Source organism: Ruditapes philippinarum, unplaced genomic scaffold (assembly GCF_026571515.1).
Source record: "Ruditapes philippinarum isolate M1 unplaced genomic scaffold, ASM2657151v2 ctg510_1_1_1_1, whole genome shotgun sequence".
Classification (NCBI taxonomy): Eukaryota; Metazoa; Mollusca; class Bivalvia; order Venerida; family Veneridae; genus Ruditapes; species Ruditapes philippinarum.
The window spans coordinates 27,379-37,516 of NW_026852423.1; the positions used below are offsets into that span (position 1 = coordinate 27,379).

A 10,138-nucleotide genomic window follows, 5' to 3' on the forward strand; every position below is an offset into this window, starting at 1 on the left:
TGCTTGACCATTGTATGAAGTTGTTTTGAATTCCAACCAGTAGTTTTCAAGTCATGCTCTGGACAAGGAAAAGTAACAAAGGGCAGTAACTCTGTAATTAGTCAAGATGGAGTTATGGTTCTTATGCACTGCACTTCCTCTCAATGTGCTTGACCATTGTATGAAGTTATAATGAATTCCAACAATAAGTCTTCAAGTTATGGTCCAGACAAAAGAAAGCAAAGGAAAAGTAACAAAGGGCAATAACTCTGTACTTAGTCAAGATGGAGTTATGGTTCTTGTGCACTGCACTTCCCCTTATTGTGCTTGACCATTGTATGAAGTTGTTTTGAATTCCAACCAGTAGTTTTAAAGTCATGCTCTGGACAAGGAAAAGAAACAAAGGGCAGTAACTCTGTAATAAGTCAAAATGGAGTTATGGTTCTTGTGCACTGCACTTCCTCTCAATATGCTGGACCATTGTATGAAGTTATAATGAATTCCAACAATTTGTCTTCAAGTTATGGTCCGGACAAAAGAAAGCAATGGAAAAGTAATAAAGGGAAATAACTCTGTAATTACTTTAGATAGAGTTATGGTTCTTATGCACTGCACTTCCTCTCAATGTGCTTAACCATTGTATGTAGTTATATTGAATTCCAACCATTAGTCTTCAAGTTATGCTTCGGACAAAAAAAGAAGGCATTTGAAAAGCAACAAAGGGCAATAACTCTGTAATTACTTTAGATAGAGTTATGGTTCTTGTGCCCTGCACTTTCCCTTATTGTGTTTGACAATTGTATGAAGTTGTTTTGAATTCCAAGAAGTAGTTTTCAAGTTATGCCACGGACAAGGAAAAGTAACAAAGGGCAATAACTCTGTAATTAGTCAAGATAGAGTTATGTTTTCTTACGCACTGCACTTCCTCTCAATGTGCTTGACCATTGTATGTAGTTATATTGAATTCCAACCATTAGTTTTCAAGTTATGCTCCGGACAAGGAAAATGCAACAGTCAAAAAAAAAAAGCAATGGAAAAGCAACAAAGGGCAATAACTCTGTAATTACTTTAGATAAAGTTATGGTTCTTGTGCACTGCACTTCCCCTTATTGTGTTTGACAATTGTATGAAGTTGTTTTGAATTCCAACCAGTAGTTTTCAAGTTATGCCCCGGACAAGGAAAAGTAACAAAGGGCAATAACTCTGTAATTAGTCAAGATAGAGTTATGATTCTTGTGCACTGCACTTCCTCTCAATGTGCTTGACCATTGTATGTAGTTATATTGAATTCCAACCATTAGTTTTCAAGTTATGCTCCGGACAAGGAAAATGCAACGGACGTCTGGACCGACCGACCGACCGACCGACCACAGGGTGACTCCTATATACCCCCCCAAACTTCGTTTTTGGGGGCATAAATATTTTGCCACTCGTTCACACATTGATAAGCAATCTAGCGTGAATTGCATGGACACCTGCTGACAACAGAGACACTTTCAATTATAGACACTGTTATTTGCCATTTCACTACACTTGTTAATTGTCATTTTACCATATGTTGTTGTCATAAAACTAGACATTATGATTAAAGCAGGACCCTTCCTTAATGGAGATGGGTCAATAATCTGTGAACAGGGTTTTACGGGACGCAGAATTCTGCGTCCCTATACGCATAAATTTTTATAATTATGTACGCATATAAGTTATCCACTTGCGTCCAAGTGTACGCACAAAAATAATCCTAGACAATAGATATTATTGTTTCTGACCCGACATGATTTTATCTCTTTCTTCTCGAAGCTCACAAAATTCCATTGTAATCTAATACAGCGTGCAGAAAATGCTTGCATTTGTTTATTTCGGAAGTTAACATAATTGAAATCTACTGCGCATGCTATTTGCAAGTGCCCGCTGCAGAAACTGATGACGTTTATCGTGCAAGCTACAGTAACTGATGACGCTTACCGTAAAATCTATTTTAGGTAGCCGTTTTTGGTTTTTCTGTTGCTATATTTAGACAGACTATTTATAACAAGCAATTACTATTGGTTAGCGTATCCAAAATGTCGATCTACCAGTTCGACGAATGTATTTTGTACATGAACGGCAATAATAAAAAAGTAGTGCTTTTTGCAAACCTATTTTCATGTAGTGTTAAAGAAATTAAGTTACTGGGTATGTTATTATCGTTGGTGTTATAAATATAATGGTTTCAGAGAACTTAACTTATGAGGAGGTGCAAAAGCGGTTTCGTCGGCCTTTTTGTATGATATTTTTAAAAACGCAACATATTTAGCTGACTGGTCTGTAAAGATATCTATTGTGTGTTTACTAGTTCAGCTAAAATATTTACAAATAGATCAGTACAAATTTTCAGTCTGTTGGTGTAATCACCTTATCAATAACAAAATACAGTACTGGCCACGCGAAACCCGCAAAAGTCGCGTTATGCCGCGAGTGTAGTCTATGTCGCGACGGGACACTACGCGGTAAAACATCGCCGCGTGCAAGTTCGCCGAATTTCACGGCGGTTCACGAAAAATCGCCGCGATTTATCGCCGTAATTTACGGCGAATCTTCAGCAATAATTGTATTAGAAAGTACTACTTGGTCATTCCCGTGGTCTTTAATTACTAAAACTTTAAAAAAATCTTGTAAATGTCATGTTTATTTATAAATATTTAGCATTTGAACATGTACAGCGTATACATTTTGTATAATAAAACAAAGCAATCAGGTGCTGGTGAAAATTAGTAAACAATAAAACGAGATTGAAATTACAAAAGGTAATTGGTACTACATCAAAGAACGCACGATAACAAATTGTCCAATTGTTATTTTGATAATAATACAAATTTAATTAAAATCCATTGTTTACTTTCGCACATATTCTATTTTTAGAACAATGCAAAGCGACATTTAGCACCGATTCACAGGTGTAACTAATTATTACGTCTTATACGCTAATTATGATTGTTGAAAATTGTAAATTGTAGCATAAATTCTGTCATAAAATTGACCGAAAAAATAAATTTTTGGAAGCTGTGGTCCTTTCATATGCCTTAATGTTTTGATTGCAGACACAAGTATTGCACAATATCTTCAAGATCATAAAAATGTAAATAAAATATCACAATCAAAATGCACTTACGATTAATAATATGTCAATAATTGACACAATCAATATCCAACATTTTTTTTTTACTTGAGCAATAATTAAACATGTGTAATCATTCCTTGACAAAAAGAAATGACAGTTTTTTTTCTGATATATAAAAAAGAGGTGGAAGGCAATCGAGTGTCAGCATTTCTTTGATGATTCGGCAACAACTACAGGTGTGTAAACATCAAAGATTCACAGATTCTTCAGAAGAGCCGACCAGTCATTTGTCAGAGGTCACTTCGTGTGTAAATTTTGTATTTATTTTTTAACAATGGAAACATTATATTCATTTTATTTATGGATGCTTCTTTTTGCGCGAGTGTTTTTGTGTCTTTTAGCGCTATGGAATTTCAACAATCGGCGATAATTTTCGGTAACTAACAATTAAATATTTTAACATTTTTAAAACAGGGGTGCAAATATCCGCCATTCAGAAATTATAGGAGACAAATCTTGCGTGTGTTATTTTTTACAGACGTGTAATAAATTGAGTAATGATCACCCTAGAGAACGAAATGTCCCGGTGATCCACTATAACTCTTCCAGGTCGTACGGGAATATTTACGCAGGATTAGTTTATCACATTGGTAATTTGACCATGCTTGAATTTATGTCTTATGTCACGTTTTCAATATGGGGATACATTTAGAAATGAACAAGTTAATGTCGTATCAATTATGTATCTTTTTATGTAACTAAATATCTTTTTACACATATATTATATTTATATCTCTACTTTAAACTCAATATGTATCCCCCCTAAAAAATATTTTTACACGTGTACATGTACACTATTTACCTGCCGATGGAGCCGCATACTTGTACTGTGTCGCATTTATACATTGAATTTGAGGTCATGATTCCGCCATTCATGGAAAGTTTCTAACGGTGTTATTTGATTTCGCCGTGGTTATTTATATTTGCTGTTGGCATCAAAGATAAATATTGAAAGGGCATTTTAGCTTACAAGATTTTCTTGATACAACTTCATGTAGATCTTCTAATTAATTTTCGTACTTGTACATGTAATCTGTTTTCAAGTTCACAGAGTACAATTATAAATAGATCTACATTTATTATACAAATGAACATGTATTATTCCCCGCGAATCATGGCAAATGTTCACGGCAAAATCGCCGCGAGTTGAATTCGCGGCAATTGTCTCAAGTTGCCGCGAATTCGCTCGCGTTTTAAAGCATGAGAGTTCGCCGCGAATACGCGAATTGTGCGGGTTTCGCGTGTCCAGTACTGTATGCTACTAAAACTTGACATTCCAGCCACTCAAAGACTTAAATAAGCCTTGGAAATAGCACATGATATTATTGTAAAGGGCTATAAAAAAACCTAGTGATAAAAGATATTGAAATCATACTTCTTATGAAAACAGTACAATATACATGCATATTTCTCACAGGTAAGTGATTTTATGCAAAATAGAGTGGTCTTCATAGTCTTTTATAGTGAATATAATTTTGGACCCCGTCATTGAACAGAACAAGCAGGCGCTGTACATCATTTGTAATTTTGCGGACACTTTATACATACATGTACACCATTCAATAATAAATGATTGCAAACAGTTTTTCAACCAGTATATAAAATCATTATGGTCTTGATAACTGATTTTCAACAAATAATAAATTATCTAAAAAAAATGTCAATGAGTATCCAGGGCCTTTTTACCCTCTATTACAGGGGCCGGTATAGGGCTGCTTCCCCAAAGAAAATTTCTTTAAAATCATGCAGTTTTCCCCAAATATTGAATTTACATCAAGTTTTTTCTTCCCCTTTTGCAAATATACCATGTAATTTTTCCCCAAAATTAAGGGCTGGGCTGCTTCCCCAACTTGTGAAAAAAAGCCCTGGTATCTAAAATTATTAGTTTTTCATAAACTACTAAATGTTTATCTTGTAATAAAAAAGTTATATGTTAAGGTAGACGAAATGTTCATGTATTTCTTCTTAAAAATTAATTGCCTCTAAGTTATCACATGCAGACCCAAAAATGAATCTATTTAACGTGAATGAAATTTATTTCACGTGATCAAAAAAGCGCAAGAAGTCTTTAAAATACAGATGAACATCAACATTATGTGCCAAACAGTGCACATTAATTTCATCAGGGTATTTCTTATTTATTTTCTATTTGAAGGACTCTGTTTTCATTAACATATTTTCTATCATGATGTTGACAACATAAACATTTTCACGATAACATAAAAATGTCGATCCTATCTGCGAGGTTTTACTATATAGTACATATATTTACAGTTTAACGGGTTAATTAAGTTTATGTGGACAACGTAAAGCATGAACTGCAATAAGCTGTTCTATTTTAAGATGTTTGGAAAATGAAATCTTATTTCTATTAAAGTTATTGAACATTGAATGAGAATTGTCTCGCAAAACCATAAATGCAAAACTTCCAACAAATTCAAGGAAATAATATGAACCAAATAAATAACTTTTGTTTGCAAATTTCAAAGTAATATATCATTTCTGTTATATATTCCTTTCACGATGATTAAATGTCTGTGTAAACGCACAAATGAAAAAAAAATCGACTACATTGCACTATAATCCAATTATCAAGAGACAAACATGCAGGAAAATTAATTTCGTCTACAGTAAACCGAAATTTTAATTAACCACATGTATACAGGTAACATGGCCGAATGTATATAGCGGTGAAAATGGTATAGATTGTATTGGATTGGATTTATTTACATACGAAGGCGAGTCAGGGTGTTCACTAGCCATGAAATCCTGAGGGTCATTTTGACTAAGTTTTACTGACTTCAAGGCCAAATCCCATGATGTTAACAAAATTTGACCCTCCAGTTAAAATCCTGAGGGTCAAATCAGGCCTTTTGGAAATTTGAAGGGTCAAAGAGTCATTTCAAGGGTCTAACGGACACCCTGCGAGTCATTTATTTTTTTGCTGCACATTGATGCAAAAATGTTTAAATTTACTGTCTGTATATCTGTTTACTCAAAATATTGTTTTTGTAGTAAATTACGACGGTTTATATAGCGCTTCAAAATCGCTGCGCGTTTTGCAAAAGGAACTTATGAAGAAGTCGATAAGACGTTGGAGTGTACGTTGTATGAACGGAAACATCTTATGTAATAGGACTAGGTTATTAATATGTTATCAGGTTCATCTGAACCAAAGTATAAAATAAGGTTACACTTACTGGTCTATGGGACCACTGCCCTTATATAGATAATAGATATAATTCTCTCTCCACATAACACTGCTTCCTTAACTTCTGTAAACAATGTAATGATACATCATTCACAGTATATAAACGATTTGAACCCCAACCGGATCTTGTGAGAAGATCTCAGCATCTAAACGTAAAATCAGGCGGGATGACATATTAAACTATTTAATATCGGCTTGAATTTAATATGTTACGGTATGTTAATATTTGAATCATATTGAGAAATACTTTATCTTTGCTTATATATACATCCATAACTTTATTCGTAAAATATATGCGCATAAAACGCTGTGCTCTTCGCCTCATGTTTTGTTTATGTCAACACACGCCGATTACACAAGCAAATTTATGCCTAAAATTGTTTTACGTCACTATAACTCATATCTGAATCTTTACTTTATTGTCTTAACCTCATGATACCGGACCGACACCTGTGAAAATATCTTTGAATCTTGATAAAACTTAGTAAATAACAGAGGCGACATTTTTGATAACTGAACCCGTCTTGCTAAAACAATTTTAATGATCTGTACCCTACTTGTGTTTTCACTGAACCATTACTTGCGAGTCACTTTTAATGATTTTTATTGTGTTTTTGTTGTATGTTCCAAATTTTATTGAGCAGAATATGAAGTTATTGTGTCACAAGAGCATATGGTACATGTTTTAGTTCTATAAGTAACTAAAACTTCATATGAATGGAGCTTCATCATGTTTTCACTGTCTACGAAAATATCAGCATGAAGTGGCTGGTAATACGAATCAGAAAGTCAATTATTTCTTGATAGGAATGATTAATCAACAAACCTCATCTTCACTTACCATTCATTTTTCTTTGGAAAGATATAAAGTTAAAATATTACATATGTACTAAAAATTTCTTACATTTGGTTCAACGGCATTGTTGTTAGTTTTGACGTGACCATTATATAACGTCACGTATCAATAAACTTCGAAATATCATTACAAGATTTTTTGCAGATAACTTATTTCAACATGTTGAAAGATTTACAACTACTGTTGATTTCATTCTGCTTTTTAAAACACGGTTAAAATTATATTCTCAGAAATTCATTGACTGTCTATTTTTGACATGTACGACTTTTATTCTTGTATATCTTTCATAGGCGTCGACAATTTTGGCATCTTTTTAAACGGAGAATATTCGGGAATTTTCTAAAATTTTAATTGTCAGTGTTTCAGCTATTGGTGTTATAAACTTCTTTTTTTCTTTTACGTTGTTGGCTGTGACGCTGAAAGTTTTTAAGTAGGAAATTTTATTCTGATCATTATTTATTCTTATTTTCAAGTTGCAGTCTGGATGGCGAATAATTATTTGGTCAATGATGGCATTGAAATTCGTATACAGTCTTTACTGAACAGTATATGCAGTTGTGTTCTTCCATGATGATATGAAAGAAAGATATACATAACATTATATATTTTAATAAACAAATGATTAACAATATTATCAGTTAAACCAATTCTCGGTAAATACCATAGATCCCACCTTATATACTAAAATTCTATTACAATCATTTATACTTTCTCGCAATAATTGATACGAAATCGCAATAAACGTAAACGTTTTCTCCAATAAATCTTTAAAAATACTCACAAGTCAGGGTACAGATAAAATTCGTAAACTCACAAGTAGGGTTCACAATCACCAGCAAGTAACGTTCAGTTTACGGAAATGACCTCTTTGGTAAAACTCTTAAATTTATGTTCAAGATACAGCACTACTTTTTGCAGATGACTAAATTATCGTTTGTTATTGATTACTTTAGTAGTTCGATATCACAATTCAATGTTTAACTAAATCAACCTTGGAATAAGACAGATTTTTGTTCGTGTTCAGTGTTGATCACATGAAAGCTGTTCGTGAGTTACGATTATTTTAAAGCATTCGTGCTAACGTTTATGTTTTGCATAACTTAGACGTTTAATAAAGTTTCTCTCTTACAATATAAAGGAAAAGAGTCAACTCGGCCCTATACCAACTCGGCACGGGTCAACTCGGCACGGGCCAACTCGGCCCACTTTGCAAAAATGTATATAACGTATTAACTTTGCTTTGCATGTTGTTGAGAAATATCTAATTATTATATAATATACATTGTAGATCTACTTCTACGGAAATAAAGTATATTTAGAAAAAAAAAGTTATTTATTTGTCTTGCAGATTCGATAAAATTAATATAGATCTAATGAAAATGTGTTTCTTTAGATGCATTTTGTTTGTATTAAAAGCTCTATTCAAAAAATAAGAAACATAAACGTGCTCATTTAATATCATAAGCTTCTAATTAATTGCAGGTGGTCACTAATCAAATTTGAATGAATGAGTTAGTTGGACACTGAAGGTATTCAAATTTACGGTTAAACCTACCACGAGTCAGAAATACAGTGAGATACGCAATCGGTTTTCTTTACTCACTATTCTACTGATAAGAAAGCCTGTCTGCTGCTAGTTCGGAAACTGTCAATCCATGTATTATAAATAATTACAATAATTACAATAAATAGTAATAACACAAACCTAAATATTATTAATTGAAAAGTGGGCCGAGTTGACCCGTGCCGAGTTGGAATAGGGCCGAGCTGACTCGGGGGCCGAGTACGTTTAAGGGCCGAGCTGACCCGGATTCCAATATAAATATAGATTTACTAACCTAACGTCCATCAGTATCAATATAAATACCAATATCATAAACAAGTGAAGTGGCAGAATATGGCTGACACTAAAATCTTCTCACAAGATCCGGTTGGGGTTCAAATCGTTTATATACTGTGTCGTTACATGCACAAGTTGGAAAACAGAATCAGTCTGACCGGCATTTCCCTTTAATAAATAAACTAAACAACACGCGGAATACATAAATACATCAATTCAGTCATTGCACTATACCTTACTGAGATAGTACACATTGAATAAATAAGTCAACAACCTCACAAGGATAAGAGAGATGAAAACCATCGAGAAATACAACCAACATATCTCGCGCCCGAGTACAATTTTATGTGTACACAAACAACCATGACATCATAGAATAGAGTGATCACGTGACTGATAACGTGACCAGAAAATAACGATAAAACCCGTACAAACGGTACAGAAACAATTATCAAGTTTCAAGTTTATTGTAATGTAATTATAGGCCATCGGCCCCATAGGCACTTGGTTTCGGGATAAAAAGCCTTTTGAAGGGTTTGTAGAACCCAAATTTGATTGAATGTAACGATTTTTCTCTCTCTCGATTCTAAATTCGTCATTTTCCCGATATTACTAAATGTTTTTTTTAGTAATATCGGAAAAATGTCGAATTTAGAATCGAGACATCTATGATAAAAAATCGTTACATTCAATCAAATTTGGGTTCTACAAACCCTTCAAAAGGCTTTTTATCCCGAAACCAAGTGCCTATGATCGGCCCAAATACACAATATAATAACAGAAAGATACATATACATCTGATTGTGTCACAAGTTATGAAATACAAAATAGTAGCATATTCCATAATTTTTAACATTGTACAACAAGGTAGAGAATATACATATTACCACAACCCTTAATGTAAAACACGCAGTATCAAGTTCCAAAAATGATGAAAATATAAAAAAATACAAAAATTAGTCCTTTTAATGCATGAAGTAGTAAATTACTAATAACGGGAATATGCTAAGAATGACCCTGTTACACTTATATTCTCATTTTCATCAGCATGTGCATTCTACAATGTAATCATATACCCTTACAAGTCTTGAA

The 10,138-nt window shown here is 33.4% G+C and overlaps 1 long non-coding RNA gene across 2 annotated transcripts in view; it reads right to left on the reverse strand.

Moving 5' to 3' along the window:
* The window catches only part of LOC132760049 (uncharacterized), a 32,924-nt gene extending 23,514 nt beyond the window's left edge, over positions 1-9,410 (reverse strand). Inside the window, exons 1-2 of one of the 2 annotated variants that reach the window (XR_009629812.1) lie at positions 9,321-9,410; positions 6,340-6,414 (exon numbers count right to left, since the gene is read on the reverse strand). This is a non-coding gene — a long non-coding RNA (uncharacterized LOC132760049). Of the gene's footprint in view, positions 1-6,339; positions 6,415-9,280 lie in introns of both variants that reach the window. The other variant, XR_009629811.1, reaches the window with a different exon arrangement.
* Between the last annotated feature and the right edge of the window lie 728 nt (positions 9,411-10,138).